The sequence below is a fragment of the Sarcophilus harrisii genome, chromosome 6, assembly GCF_902635505.1.
Source record: "Sarcophilus harrisii chromosome 6, mSarHar1.11, whole genome shotgun sequence".
Taxonomy (NCBI): Eukaryota; Metazoa; Chordata; class Mammalia; order Dasyuromorphia; family Dasyuridae; genus Sarcophilus; species Sarcophilus harrisii.
This window is the reverse complement of record NC_045431.1, coordinates 183,689,495-183,706,391: the sequence shown is the minus strand read 5'-3', so window position 1 is coordinate 183,706,391 and position 16,897 is coordinate 183,689,495.

Sequence of the window (16,897 nt, the reverse complement as noted above, 5' to 3'; positions counted from 1 at the left end):
ATATACAGAACCATTTTTTAAAGGGGAGTGAATTGATTTCCTTGCTAAAAGCAAGTAAGCATAATTTATTTAGATAAATATTTTAGATATAATCAGCTAATATATGTCTCTAGAATCTTTTTGATAAAAAATCCAGAAGAAATACCAACTTGAATGTAAGAATCATCTTTTTCATTCAATGCAGTATAGTAGAAGAGTCCCTAAACTTAATGTTGAAAGTTCTATTACTCATTCTTGGCTGTCAATGAGATTTTGATTAAATTTCTTTATTTCTCTGATTCCCATTCCTTGTCTATATGATTGCCATGACTATATTAATAGAGTTGTTGTTGAGACTTAAAGATAATCATGAAATTCAGTGAAGTACTTTGTAAACAAGGCAAAAGAGAAATGTGAATTTTCATTATGATGAGTTTAAGTTTTAACTATAATTTTTTCAATGATGAATTTTAATTTATTCTCTAATAGGGTAATTTAGAGTCAATTAAAGACCTGTAAATTAAAAACAAAAGTACCTCTGAAGTCATTCCCTGATCTAAATCTATTCTCCCAACTATTTACAGGGCTGTCACACAGAGTGAGAACTAGACTGAGATCCGGAAGTACTTTCTATTTCCTTTAATATATAAATAAAATATATTCTACAATTGGTGACTTGGGAGTTTGAATGCTTATAAATGTAGGCTATACTAATCTATATAGAGGAGACAGGAGTTTTTTAGTTCAGTATGAGTTGGGGCAAATCAGCCCCCTAGTTCTTTTGTGTCAGAAAATACAAAGGCTACTGGGGGCTCCATAGGGTACAGAGTACCCTGACCTGGATTCAGGAACACTTATTTATTAGTTCAAATTCAGCCTCAGATACTTATTAACTATGTTACCCTGAACAAGTCACTTTGCTCCTATCTGCCTCAGTTTTCTCATCAGTAAAATAGGAATAATAATAGCACCTATCTCACAGGATTTCCATAAGAATAAAGAATCATTGCACAGTGCTTAGAATAGTGCCTAGCATATCAATGATAATATTGATGGTAATGATTAGATCTCTAACCAAAAGGGCAAATAAAAATGAAAAGTGGTACAGCTCTTGTCCTCAAAAATCTTACTATCTGATCTTTAATGGTGGGGAGGAAGAACATAATTGAATATTAACCAAGGAAAATTTCATAGGCCAAAAGTAAGAGTCAAACATTTCATCATTTTATAGAAAAGCAAAAGAGGCTCCCAAATGAATTGTTGCTGATCACATGATCAGTTGGTGCCAAAGCAAGAGGGAAACCCCCATCTTCTGTTTTAACTTGGCAGCCCATGCCCATTTCCAACACCAATGGATACCATGATACCTCATAAATAAATTGACTGTGAAGGAAATCCAATCTCTTCTGTCTGCTCCCCACTGAGCTTTTGTATTTCCTTTTCCCTTTGGCCAATTCTGCTTTTTAAGGAATTCTCCTCATTGACTTTTTGTACTTTCTTTACCATTTGTTCTAGTGTACTTTTTAAGTTATTTTCTTCAATAATTTGTATCCCCTTTACCAAACTGTTGACTTGTTTTTATGATTTTCTTGCCTCACTCACATTTACTTTTCCAATTTTTTCTATCTTCTCTCCTATTTGATTTTCAAAATCCCTTTTGAGCTCTTCCATGGTCTGATCAATTCATATTTTTCATGGAGACTTTAGATGTGGGAGCTTTGACTTTGTTATCGTCTTCAAATTATATGTTTTATCTTCCTTGTTAAGAATTTTTTTATTGCTATTTGGTTATTTCCCCTTGACTTTTAACTCTGTTAAAATAGAATTCTGCTTCCATGATAGAGGGTGGGTGCACTGACCCAAACTTCAGAGGTTTTGTATAGCTGTTTTCAGACATACTTTTAGGAACTTTTCAATTCTTCCAAGATGATATGATCTAAAGAAATGTGTTTACTACTCTCCTGTCCTGTTCTCTGATCTGAGAATGAACACAAACATTCATTTTTGTGAGAACTGCGTCAAGAGTTCCTACTCCAATATTGCTGCAAGCTCTAGTGTGCTAATGTTCTTCCTCATCCTGGGACTACCACCCAAAACTGCAACCTGGCTCCGAGTTTAGACAAAGCAACAGAATCCTGCCTCAGTACTAGCAAAGATACCCCTGTAATCTCCTTCTGACCAGTTGTTAGACCCTCTTACCATTTTGTGTTCTTAGAGCTCCAGAATCATCCACCACTGCCACTGATTCGGTTGCCCTATGTCTGGTCCTGGTTGGCTGAGCTTGATCTATACTGCCCTGCATTGTATTTTTGTCTTACCCTGGAAAAGGTAAGGTAGACCTTTCCTGATGACTTTCTAAGCTGTCTTAGGTTGGAAAATTATTTCACTCTGTCTTTTTGTTGGTTGTGCTGCTCTAGAATTTGTCCAGAATCATTATTTAAAGGTATTTACCATTTTTTTATTTACTACACTTTCCTCTCTGTTCCTAATACACAGTGTTCCTTCACTTCCCCACAGGAGTATTTATTTCAGGCTCTGCTTTTCCCATGGTTACTACAAGGGTCTGTAAAGCATTAGGACAGCAATACACTTTATTTGATTTTTGGCAAATTCTCTCCTGCTGCCTGGGTTTTATTTCAACTACTTTTCTCTGAGCACTGCCCCTCTGCAGTTTTGTCTACAGCATCTTCAACAGGACAGAAAGAAAGTCTGCTTCTTGTTTTTTCCAGGGAGGGTATGGTATCAGTAGTCCAAAGAGCATTTCTGGTCAGTATACAAAGGGTAGTTCACATGTGGCAAATTTGGGGATTGACAATAGAAAGCTTTGATGTGTGTGCTAGTGAAATAGATGGAAATAATAAAGGCAAAGAAAGTCATTTTTCATGCCAGTCACAGAGGAATGAATGTCAAATTAATGGTCTCCTGAACAGACAGGGAAAGGGCTAAATTCTCTCTCTTTCAAAGCCGTGAGGGAACTTTTCTTAGAGCCATAGAATCAGAGCAAAAAGAGACTGTAGGAAATATCTGATTTGAGCAATCCATTCATTTTATAGATAAAACTGATATCTGGATAGGGTATGACTTGCATAAATTAATATAGTAAAGCTAATGGCACAATTGGGACTTAAAGCCAAGTGTTCTCAACCCCAGGCCAATAATCTTTCCTTTCTCAAATTGACCTGCTAGTTGTTTCCCTGTATTCCATATTCCATCTCTTTCCTCTAAAGTTTTGTGCAATTCCATTCTCCTACTCCCCTCCCTCCATACTCAACCCCATGTCTGGAATGCACTTGCTCAATTCACCTTATTACATCCCTTCAAAGCATAGCTCAGGTGTTGTCTTCTAGATGAGGAAGGTCTTTCCTGATCCCTGTATTTATTAGTCCTCTCTTCCTCTTGAAATTGCATCATGTTAAATTTTGTATTAACTTATTTATGTATACATCCTGCCTTTCCTCTTTTTACCTGCCAGTAAAAAGTAAGTTCCCTGAGATCAGGGACCTTTTTGGTCTAGCACAGTTCCTGACACTTCCTTCAAGGATGTTGTGTGGCTGATCGAATACTATAGGGTAACCAGAGACTCTCAGTCTCAAAGTTGGAAAATGTGCATAGAAAACACTAATCCAAGGTTTTCCATCTCCTTTATAACATGCCAAATAACTAGATATGGAATCTCCTCAAAGACCTTCAGGGAAAAATCACATTTGTTGGCCATATTGCACATGATTTCTGTTGAAAGGCAATGGAAACTAGTGAAAATAGCCTTGGCTTTGGAGACCATATTTTACTGAATAATCAAAATTAGATAATTATATAGACATCATAAAATGAAATAAAATTAAAACTGAAAACAGCTAATTAAATAAAACTAAAACTGGAAACAATTTGTCAATGCACAATGCACATTTCTCTTTGCTGTGGAACTTGGGGTATCCACTTAACTTCTTTGCCTTAATTCTGCCTAGATTTCTTATCTTTAAAAAGTAAATAACAGTTATTTGTTCTTTCAATCTTATAGAATTATTATAGGGAGAATACTAGTTATAACTTTTAAAGTACTATAGAAACGTGGGTTGCTATGAATATTATTGTAATTGAGATACTTACCTGATTCTGACCTAAAAATGTCCTGGTGAGAGTAGCCCAATTTGGAGCATACTGGAAGCTGAAGTGGACTCCTCTGGCCATTTCCAGGGAGATGAAAGATTTGCAGTTTGAAATAATGAAGCATCTGTTCATTGATTCCATGGTTATAGCAAGTGTTACCTGTGTCAAAGAAGCTTTGCCACTGATCCAGGAAGAGTAGATTTTAAAGGTAAAGGGAAGACAGCCTCTCCTATTGTGTCCTTCTTATTCTCTCCTGAATATGAAACTATGGTTTTCCCCCTTGCCCATCATAACAGAAATGACCTCAGGTATACATGATGTCTAGGTGAGATTGAGAAAGGATCACAAATCTCTGGCTATCTCTTTTTGCTTTATATTTCTTTCCCTGGACTGAATAAGTAGATAACAATGATAAGAAATGGAGTTTTGTGAAATAGTTACCTCTAGAAGGCATGAGTTTCTCCTTTTTAATGAAAGCTATCTTTAATAAAACCATTTGTTGTATATCTAATGTTTTTGTTAGCCCTAGAGCTTTCAGGAGATTAAAGTACCCCTTGAGAGGCACAAGTAATATTTTTTATTCTTTTTTTTTTTCACAAGCAAGATTATAATGTTTCCTGGAGGAGCCATGAAATGGAAACATGTTTTGGTGGTAGCAATAATGCTTTAACTCAATCAATAAATATTTCTTAAGTACTTACTATGTATCAGGATCTTTGCTAAGCCCCTGTCATTTTCACAGAGCTACTGTGCAGAGATTGGTTTGAGAGAGGAGTCATTGTAAATCTGTATCATCCAAGTTTATCAATTTTTATAAGGGTCAGGAGGCTAAGATCCTTGCACCAGTAATGCATGGTGAGGCATGAATATAGGAAGTGTGCTTTGGAAGTGAGTGAACATCAGAGTTAAAAGTTAGTGGAGGAATAGACTTTTGATGGAAAGTGTCATTCTCATCCAGAGAGAGAACCATGGAGATTTAATGTTGATAAAAGCATAGTATTTTCACTTTTTTGTTGATGGTGATGATTTGTTTGCTTGTTTTTTTCCCTTTCTTGTGTTTTTCCCTTTTGATCTGATTTTTCCTGCACAGCATGATGAATATGGAAATATGTTTAGAATTGACATGTTTAACCTATATCAGATTGCTGACTGCCTTGGGGACAAGGGGAGAGAGGCAGAAAATTTGGAACACAAAGTTTTGCAAAGATGAATCTTGAAAACTATCTTTGCATGTATTTGGAAAAATAAAATATTATTAAAAATAAAACAAAAATAGAGCAAATCACATCTTTCTTCTGTGTGATCTCCCTTAGAAGATTTAAAAACAGCAAACACCAGAAAGAGCCTTGGAATTTTGTGTAGGAAATATGAGTTCCAAACCTGGTCCTGAGATTTAAGATCATAGCATTCCATATTTCAAGTTAAAAGGATCCACTGCTGCTGTTCAATTGGTTTTTTTTTAAGTCATATTTGACTCTCCATGATCCCATTTGGGATTTTCTTGGCAGAAATACTGGAGTGGTTTCCATTTCCTTCTCCAGCTCATTTTGTAGATGAGGAAACTGAAGTAAACAGAATTAAGTGACTTGTCCAGGCTCACACAGCTAGTATATGTCTGAAAATGGATCTGAACACAGGCTGCTGAGTTTTTTGGACTCTAAGACCAGCTCTCTGTACACTATGGCACTCCATAGTTTCCTCCTTACAGTTCATAGGGACTCCACCCAATTAGCCATTTTTGGCAAAAGTTGATATACTGTTCTTCCACTAATTGGTTTTTTTTGTGGTCCCTGTCATAAGAGATGTTTAAGCAGAGTCCCTCTCCTTCCAGGGATGTTGTAGGAACTTTCCCTGCAGGGGATAGAACAATCCCTGCATAGGCTAGAACATGCGGTAGAATGATCGCCCCATGGGATAGAACACAGGCTAGAACAATTCATACATGGCATAGAAGATGGGCTAGAAAAATCCCTACTTGGATAGAAATGTTCAGTGAGCTATTGAGTGTGACTGAAATGATGTACACAGCTGCACAGGGCAGCTTAGCAGTGCCTCAATGCTTCTCACATAGGAGTCAGTGAGTGAGCAGCCCTGGAGGGGCCTGACACTGATGCAGTCTGGCAGCTCAAAGAGCCTGCCCATGACTTTCTCAGCCTCCCTAAGTAAATCATGGCCTTTGACCTTCCCCCTCTACACAATGTCCCATGAGTGGCTGGGGAGACCCACTCCAGGGAAACCCTGGGGTCAGCCCAAAGTTGGATTGTCTGCACTTCAAACAGTTGACCCTCTTCCTCTCTCAACTTTTTCTCACACCTAAAGATCAGACCTTTGACCTCAGAGACTATACTTTGATCAGTACATAGAGTGATTTGTTTATCTTGCATATTAGCTCAGGCAGATAGGTTTGAACTGTAGAATATCAGTTTGTTGGTTTTTTTCCCTTCCCCCATCCTTTCTTTTGGGAAAAGAACAGCTACCTCTGAGTCTTTCAGCTTTTTTTCACTTGGACCTTGTTGGGAATTTGATGGAAGGGGATATGACTTTCATTATGTTGTTGCTTCAGATTTTGACTCATAAATTATCAGAGATCAAACTGATTTTGGAACACAAAATGTTAGAGCTGGAGGAGACCTTAAAACACAGGATACTAAGAGACAGAGGACACCTTAGAACACAGGATATTAGAGGTGAAAGAAACTTTAGAATACAGGGTATTAGAGTTGGAGGGGATCTTGGAACACAAGGATAAGAACTAGAGGAAACCTTAGAACACAGGATGTTAGATCTGGAGGAGACTTTAGAACACAGGATATTAGAACTAGAAGACACCTTAGAACACAGAATGTTACATGTAAAGAATAGCTTGGAATATGGGATTTTAGAGCTGAAAAGAACCTTAGAACACAGGATATTAGAACTAGAAGAGACCTTAGAACACAGAATGTTACATCTAAAGAATAGGTTGGAACACAGGATATTAGAGCTGGAGGAGACTCAGAACACAGGATATTAGACTTGGAGGAAATCTCAGAAGGTAAGGATTAGAGCTAAAAGAAACCTTAGAATACAAGGATGCTAGTGCTGGGGGGGCACCTTAAAACACAATCTGCTAGAGCTGGAAGACATCTTGGAACACAAGATGTTAGATCTGCAGAAGATCTTAGAACACAGAATAGCAGAGCTGAAAAATTAGAACACAGGATGCCAGAGCTGGAGGGGACTTTAGAACTCAGCAAATCAAAGCTAGAAAAGATCATAGGGAACAGAATGCTGGAGATGAAAGGCACTTTATAAATCATCTGATTCAATCAGCTTATTTTATAGATAAGGGAACAAGATATGACTCAGACAAGTTCACACAGCTAGTCAAGAATAGAGCCAAGATTCAAAATCAGGTCTGCCACACTCCAGGTCTGTCTGTGCCCATTATATTATGCTACATTGAGAAAATGTGAGTAGCATCTTTGAGTCATAGGAATGACAACAGATAGGACCTCTTCAATAAGTGAATGCATCTATGATCTCACCAACATGAGAATCCTGATAATGGACTAGTCGTGGGCTTTCTCAGTTTTCTGATCTGTAAAATCAGGACAATGATGACCACAGGGTCTTTCTCAAAGGTTGGTGGGAGGAATAAATAAAATTATACATGTAAAGTGCTTTGCAAGCATTTATGTGCTGTATTAGTGCCAGCTTTCATTAGCATCCAGGAAAATATTGGCATTAAAAAGTTTTTGTTTCAGGATTCAGTGAAAGTGCTACAAGGTATTCCAAATGTAGTCCCTCCCATTTTTTTTCATCCCATTTAATTCTAGGCCCAGCACATATTCAATCTGGAGCTTCTGACCAAGATATATTATGCTGATGAACTAATTCAATGGACTATCCAACAAGCTACATGTCATTGTGTAGACAATAGGCATTCTTGGTTTTTGTGTTTGCTTTTCTTGCATGGGTTGTTAAGCTAAGCTCTTTTGAATAGTTATGGATCTCATTTAGTAGACTCTACAGTGATCTGGGGCCTGATGCAATCAGCACAATGTCTTCCACAAATAGGAGTATCCAGAGGACCTCACCATCTACAGGGAATCTCTCTTCCATTTGGACTCTGCTTGGGAAACCTCCATGATGGAAGGCAAGCATATGTCTGTCTCCCTATCAGTCATTGTTTGACATTTGTCATCAGAGAAAAGTTGAATAGAGTGGCATCTGCAGTTGGTATTTAACCAAGAATCATATACGATCTTAATGTTAATGTCAATTGGAAATTGTTTATTGGAAAAAAGCCTTAAAGTTGAATTTTGCCCAATGGCATCAATTATTAATTTGAAAAGAAAATAGTCAACAGATGATAAAAACAGTAGGATCTAGTATTCTCTGTATTTTGTAGTCAATTGTTTGATCATAAAGGTGTTTTATTTAAAACACTTGAAAAATTTTACCTGTGTCCTTATATTTTATCAGGATGTCATATATACTTTATAGATTATTCTCTTTTTGTAAAGATGAGAAAAAAGATATTTGGATCAGTAACTATTGATGTCTTGTTGGTTGTCTTTTTGCAGTGACAATTCTGTGTAATTTTTTTTTAAATTTTAATCACAGAAGCTCAGACTTGGAAGGAACCAAGGAAGCCTCCATGAAAAAGACAATATTCTATGATATAACTGACAAGGGATTATGTAGGCTTTTTTGGCAGTTTATAGTTACAGTTGCTTAAGGATAAGAGTTGAGGAAAGGATAGGTAGGTGCTGGAGGCTACATTACAGCTTTAAAGGCATTCAGGGATTAATCATGGAGCAGCAGTAAGGGATAATAGTTAGAAATATCAAGTACAGCAAAATATTACAAAACCCAGAGAAAGGTCATCAATACATTGGGTCAATCTTGTATGCAGGATTAGTGAGAACAGAAGACATAACCTGGGTATTGTATAGATGATTCTCATATAATTCATAAAATGTTTGTAAAGATGGGGAACAAAAATGAGGGTGAGAAGACTAGAATGGGTTACAACCTGCATTGTTGACGGGATTGCTTACACCTAGGATATCTCAGATCTATGAATGCAGTAAAAAAAAAAATACTGTAGCTGATGGTCCTGGTACTGAATAACACTATATAGTGTTCCTTTATAGTGTTATTCAGTGCCAGGACCATCAGCTACAATATACACTGTAGAATAAATGACACTAGAATAAAGGAACACACAGTCAGGACTCACCAAAAATAAGTGTATTACAGCCTATAGTCACAAAGCTTTGCCCTAAATCCAGTTCCCCATCACTGTTTTCAAGAGGCACCAGAAAAGTGTTTTGATATTGGCTGCTTGAGTTGCACTGCAGAGTTCAAGGATTTCCAGTGCTACCTTGGCAACACCAGCCCTGATTATTCTCAGAAATGCAATCAGTGGCAGCCGACCCCCAACTGGTAGTAAACATCTCCTGTGCGGATGTGCACAAATGCAGGCATGTGGGGCTACCCTACTGCTTTTTATTGACAGCATTGCCATATTGTAGAGAGAAGAAATTAAGCAATATATTAAGGCTGCTTATAACTTCTTCTCTCACTGTTTTAGATGCAGAAATCCCAATGTGGTAAGTTTTGAAATCCAGCATACCATCCAAGTCAGAAAAAAAAATCTTCTGGCAGTTTAAAGAGCCAGTTGCTACCAGCGACAGCCCATTTTCATGTACAAATCAATTTGTCTCCATTGATGGAAAAGAATTGCAAAGCAAACAAATTATCCATGCACCATTGAGCTCAAGTCACTCCAGGGATGCTTAGCTTAAAGCATCAGAAATTGTTGAGTTGGTTCACCAACCCCCCATGCCTTTTTTTTTTCAAATGACCCCTCAGGGCTGAAGACAAAAAAAAAAAAAAAAAAAAGACATTATTGTCAAGGTACTGAAAAACAACTTTCAAGTTCATTTTCTCCAAAACTCAACACTAGTGGAATCATTAAGATCCAGCTTGTTGTAACTTGGAACTGATCTCTTCACATATTCTTTACTACAACTCCCGTGACCTACACATTCTCTAGAATTTCCTGAACTTTTTCCACTCATGACCCTTTTATGGCCCCATATTTTGTAATGTGGCCCTGGGTATATAGGTATATAAAATAGGCATACAAATCAAACATTTACTGATAATCATAATTTCATGACTCTCCCCTTTCAGTTACATGACCCCATATGTGGTTGAGACTCACAGTTTAAGAAGCTTTGCCCTAGACCTCCTCTAACTAGACAGGATGACCCCAAGTCTTAGTGCAAGTTTAAAGATTTAATAGTCTTTTTTCTTAAAAAGCAAATGAAATGTAAATGATTTGGGGACACATATTTCAAATAAACTTAAGACTTTGGGACACTTTGTATTTCTTACAAATTTAGATAGTTTAGATAGTTTACAAATTTAGATACAGGATGCATCCATTAAATGTCTATCTATGGCACTCTCCATATGACAGGCTCCAGAGAAGATACAAGGTTTAGATGAAGCTGACAATCTATTAGATGGTGAGAAATCAATAATATAGCAACATGGGTAGCTATAATGTACATTTAGAGAGTCATCAGAGATGCAAAGGGCCATTTGAGGTCATAATGGGAAGTCATTCATTCATTCAACAAACATTAATAAAGCATTCATTCTCCGTGATATGCTGGGGACATAGACTAAAAGCAAACTCAGCACTGCCTGAAAATGGTTTACATTCTACTTGAATAAATGCGACTAAGAGGATGGATTAGGGATAACATTTTTCCTAGGGAGCTACTGCAGGAAATTTTTTTTTTTTTAGTTGATCAGGGTTCAGTGACTTGACTAGGATCAAACAGCGAGTGTAAGGTTTTTTTGGGTTTTTTTTTCAAATGAATAAAGTCAAGGCTGCACAATAAAAAAAGCACTCAAAACCTCATGTCTTCTGAGGATAAATCCAATATTCCTTCTCTCACATCTTGGTGTCTCCCCAAAGATCTCATTTTACATATGGGGAAACTAAGCTCAGAAATGATTAAGTGATAGACCTCCCTCTAATCAGTTACAAAGATGAGGAACCAGGACTTAATTTTAGAACTTCTAACTCACAGAGCTCCTGCCATTCCACTCCATACCACTGCCTTTCCCATAAGACATAGGGCTGTGGAATGATTTAATCCATTAGTCTTCAATTACCTTGTACTGGATTTTACACCAGGCAACTGTCCCAGGGAATCAGTCCAATCATTTATCACAACCTGATTAAGAGGCTCCTATTAGATCTTATTAGTGCTTGTAAATGTAAATAATATATTGTTTCACTCTCCAGTCTTGGTGGCCCCAGATCCCTTAAGGCATTTTCTTTGCCTAACATTTCAATTCAACAAGTCCACCTAAGTTGGCATAGTAGCTATTTATTTCTTAATTTATTTCAATGTCTAAAGTATCATAAATAATTTAGACACTTGTTCAAAGTCCTCAGGATTCTTTATTCATTTATTCTTAATTACTTTTCCTCCTATATAATCATAGATAACTCATTCTTCTCTAGGTTTGTCATTTTGCATTATTTTAGAGCTTTTTCCAGGTTTTTTGTAGTTCCTATAAAATATAAATGCACCCTACACCCAATGGTTTTAACCATTTGCCTATAAATGGCCACAAATTATTTCTCTTTTTTCTAAGACCCAGAAACCTGCTGTGAAAAATCTGTAACACAGAAACAATGCCCAAATCGATAACACTAATTGGATTACAAAGGGTTATGGACCCTACCAAGAATATCTCTATTTTACATACTAAGTACTGAATTCTTCCAGAGAAGTGACTTGCCTAGTGTCACATAGTAAACATACAAACTAGTACTAAAACTTAAGTCTTTGATAGTCCAATTGCAGAGTATTTTGTTCACCACCCCCATATTAATCTCTGAAGCCAGGGTCACAAAGACAAAATTATAAATTATTCCTTGAGCTCAAGGAGCTTTTAATCTACCAAAGGGATACAACTTCTAGAAAATAAATACAAAGTAATTGTGAGATTAAATCAGTCTGAAGCAGAAAGAGAGAAAGCAGCAATAAGGCTTGCAATCAGGAAAAATCAGAGTAGGAGGTATTTCATGTGTAGGATCTCAAGGGAAGGGGAGAATTCTTAGAAGTGAGGCAAGGAGGGAATACAGCGCTCAACCTGTGCTATATACCAAGGGCTTCTCAAATACATCAGAATTATTGCATTTCCTCTCTCTGCTTCAATAGTTTTGTTTAGCCCCAGCAAGAACAAAACCATTCTCTCAGTCCAGAAGGTGCTTCTGCTCCCTTCCTCCACTTGTGGCTCTGCCTTTTCTGTTGTGCTAAAAAAAAAACATAAATACAACAAACATTTCAACCTAGATTTTATCCCCACAGCTGGGCAAGCTATGTTTAAATGTAGCTGTTTCTCTGTTTTCTGATTAGATGTATCCAGACCCGCTGTCTCTTCCCCTCTCTATGGGCAGTTCCTCTTGATCTACTTAGATAAAATCTCTCTTGAGTCTGAATTTCCTCATTTGTAAAATGGAGATAGCAATACTTACACCACCTATGATAGCTCCCATTTATATAGCCCTTGAAGGCTTTGCAAGTGGTTATTTTGTAAGCCTTGGAAGGCTACATAAATGGGAACTATGTCCTCAATATCTATAACTATTTCTTTGATTCTGGTTGTCTTGACTCCCTGCTTTCAAAAAATCCTTCAGTCACTGATAATGGGGATTCTAGATAGATTTTAACCAGTTAACTTTATCACATTGTAGATCAGAGGGAAACAGTTTCGTAGCAATTGTCTTCCTGAGAAAAATTCTCCCAAAGATGGTCAAATTGTTACTTAAAGAGAAGGTACCAAGACAGTGTTCCATAGACTATCCCAGTCTCAAACAACATCACCCATTCACAAAGAGTTGGCTTTAGAATGTATCTAATTAGGGCTACGAGATACCTATACTTCTACCCAAAAGGCTTTGATGGGACATTCATTCATAACAACCTCATCTAGTAGATGCTGCATGAAATTCTTTCTTGAGAGTTTGTTATTGGTATAGTGGAACTGATCACTGGATTTGGAGCATGTACCAGGATTTGAATCTCAGCTCTGCTTTTTGCTGTCCCTGTGTCATCTTGGTCTAATCATTTCCCCCAATTTAGATCTGTTTTCTAATTTGTAAAATGTTGGGAGTTGGACTAGTGATCTCCTACGTCTTTTCCAGGGCCTAATCTTAAGATCTTAAAGCCCTTCTAAAATGTCGAAGTCTTTGGTACAAATCATGCTTTAAGGGCTTTTTGTTTGTTGACAAAACCATGTGAATCAAATCCCTTTTTGAGAGCATCCTTTGAATGATAGGAGGAAAGAGTTAGGTGAGATCAGAAAAATACTAATTACATCAGGCAGGGGCCTTAAACGGAGAAGAAAAAAGGCCCAATTATAGGAATACCAAGATGTGGCACGCAAGCTTTGCCTGCTTAGTGATTTTGGTGAAGGCTGGGCCTGAAGAAACAATTGCATGAAGAGTCTTTCTCCTGATTTCCATTGGATGAAGGTCCCTGAAAAGGTCAACTTGCCACCCCTCTGTTGTTTGAACAAGACTGAAAAGCCACCATCAACATCACATTTACTCAAATTCATCAAGGTATTAATTCTCTGTGAACTTTCTGTAGGCAATCAATCCATCAAATTGCAAAATTGTTAAGTACTTTCAATGTGTCAGACAATACGCTAAGGGCTAGAAATACAAAAAACAAAAGTTAAAACAAGACCCGTTCTCAAGGAGGTTATGATCTAGCCTAAGTAGACAAGCATAATGAAAATTGATACAAGGTGATTTGGAGGTATAGGGAAAGGCATTGGGATTAAAGGGCATCAGGAAAATGCTCACATAGGAGTGGTACTATAGCATAAATAACAAGAGCCATCAATCACATGACCTACTTATAAATCTGAGACCATGCAAAAAAAGCTAAAGAAATGGGAAGAATCTGAATACAGAATGTTAGAGGTGAAAAGGGCTTTAAAACATAAACAATGAATTGCAGTGATGAACAGAAACCAATTGTAGAAAATAGGAGGTCAGAACTTAGAAAGTTGATCTTCAGGGACTATCTAAACTCATTATTTTAGGAATTATGAAAGATGCTCATAGCAGGGCAAGACACTTACTAAAGTAAAACAGGTAGAGGTTAGGGTAAAATGCTTTGAAATTTTTTAAGGTATTCAAATGTAATATTTTATTGGATCAAAAAAAGTTGAATTTCTATTCTAGCTTGGCCTAGTATTTGGAAGTGTACAAAATGTGTGTGCAAAGTGAAATGTAGAATGATAGGAGTTAAGGTTATATGAATTTTTAGCTTAGATTAGTCTAATGGATATAAAGATGGAGAGCATGTGAGAAATACTGTCATGGCTGAGTCAATAGGACATGATAATTAAATGAATGTAAAAATCAAGGGAGAGGGAGTAGTCTAAGATGCCTCCAAATTCCCAGGCTTAGGTGATTGGTAAGAGACTGTTCTGTTGACAAAGACAACAAAAACAAAAAGAGAATCTCATCATTTGAAAAGACTTCAGAAGTCATCTCATGCAATATTTACCTGAATAAGAACTATTTTTCCTTGTTAAAAAAAATCCATTCCACTTTGGGACAGCTCAAGTTATTAGTAAATTCTTCCTTATATTGAACTAAAATCTGTCTCCCTGCCAGCCCTGCTCCTCTGATGGGATGAGCAAAGATTATGGATTCCATTTTAGAGCTATCTCCCACTTATATAAGCTTGGATTTTGCTTATTTGCTGCTTTTTTTGGTCTTAAGTTGAGATGTGTATTCTGAAGGTGGGGGAGAGAGAGAGAGAGAGAGAGAGAGAGAGAGAGAGAGAGAGACTGAGAGAAACAGAGACACAGAGAGACACAGAAACAGAGAGCAGAGACAGAGAGACAGAGACAGAGCAGAGAGGCAGAAAAACATACAGGGAGACAGAGACAGACAGAAACAGAGATAGAGAGACAAAGAAACTGAGAGACAGATGGAAACAGAGACATACAGAGAGACAAAGACAGACAGAGACAGAAACAAAAAGAGAGAGAATGAACAACTTATTCTGCTTCTTAATAGTGTGGTTGGGGATTTATGGAAACTCCTTTCTGATGACAAAAAAATTATCTTCATCCCCAATTAAAAGTAAATAAATATAACACAGAGGTCTAAAGCCAATTCATGTCCTTAATCAAAATGGTTTCCTGCTTATCATTTCCTTGACATATATCATCTGCAATGGATCACGGGAGGGGCTAAAATATAAAATATCCTTTCAAAATCATCCGAGAACCACATTAGAAGAGGGACCATAAATTGCATCAAATTTAATCTAAACGAAAAAGTCTGTAGATAAAAAGTGCAGTAGGCAGCTGAGAATCCATATCTAATAGCAATTGCTTCTCTTCATGTGGAATTAGATGGTTAAGCAGAACAGTAAAATATGGGGCTGTCAACTAATCAATTACATTTGAGTAATTGATCATGTAATATTATTGGTGAAAGCCCATAATGCGTGAGTTAGAAGAGAACAAGCTCTGAAAATATTAGATTTGCAGCCAAGAGGAGGTGGGGAGAATTGGTCCTAATAAAAAATGCCAGGGACATTTTTTTCCCCTTTTTACAATTTTAAAGTAGTATCTATCTAAAAAAGGCACACTATATCCAACAAATCTCCTCTCTCTGGGAGTGCCCATAAGATGAAAAAAAAAAAAAAAACCAGGAATATTTACCTGGAGAAAGAAAAGGGTTGGAAGCAGGTTTCAGAGAATAGGCTGCGATAGCAATTAACTAATGGCTTATTGAGAAGTGGTACAGCGGAAAGAGCACTGGCCTTGGAACAAGAACTCATCTTTATAAGTTCAAATCCTACCTCAGACACTTGTTGGTTATATAACCATCACACAAGCCACTTAACCCCATTTGCCTTGATTTCTTCATTTTTAAAATGAACTGGAAAAGGAAATGGCAGACCACTCTATTATCTTTGCCAAGGAAATCCCAAATGTCATCATGGAGAAAAAACAAAACTGAACAATATTGAAAGAAAAGAATATTAGACTTTTCTTCTTGATCCAATGAGTGGAACAAAAAATAATTGAAGTTCCAGGGAGACAAATCATTAGAACTGCACAGTAATGGAATGGTTAATTCCTTTAATAATGATCTCCCTGTTATTGACGATATTTGATCAGAAGCTGAATGAACACTTGTCAGGGATGCAATGAAAGAGATTCTTTTTTCAGATGGAGGGTTGAACTAAAATGTCAATGATCTCAGTCTTCCCACTCTGATATTCTGCATTTTGTTTAAAATTCCAGTCTTTCCATGTAAAACTCTCTACAACTCTAAAAGTGAGTGTACAAATTCTTTTCTAGCAATGACATTTTATGTTCTAGGGTACTTACCTCACAAAGTTTTTTTGATTCTCAAGGAATTTGAATCCTACTAGCTGTGTTATCATGGACAAGTCATTTACTGTTTTAACTTCTGAGACAGCTAAAACTTAAAGTCATGAAAGAGTTTGTTGTCATGGTGGTAGGAGCTCCCACACTGCAATACTTATTCAATACATTCAATAATGATGATACTTAAATTCTTCAAAATATCTATGATTTTTCAGGCTCACATATTCCCTTAATTCACATAGATCACAATGTTTCCATAATTTAGAAGATAGCCTTTATGTAAGTACTTGTGACTTATGAAAAATTAGATTCTCAACTTAGGCTGGTTGTTGAAGGATAAACACATAAGTCATCTCTGGAC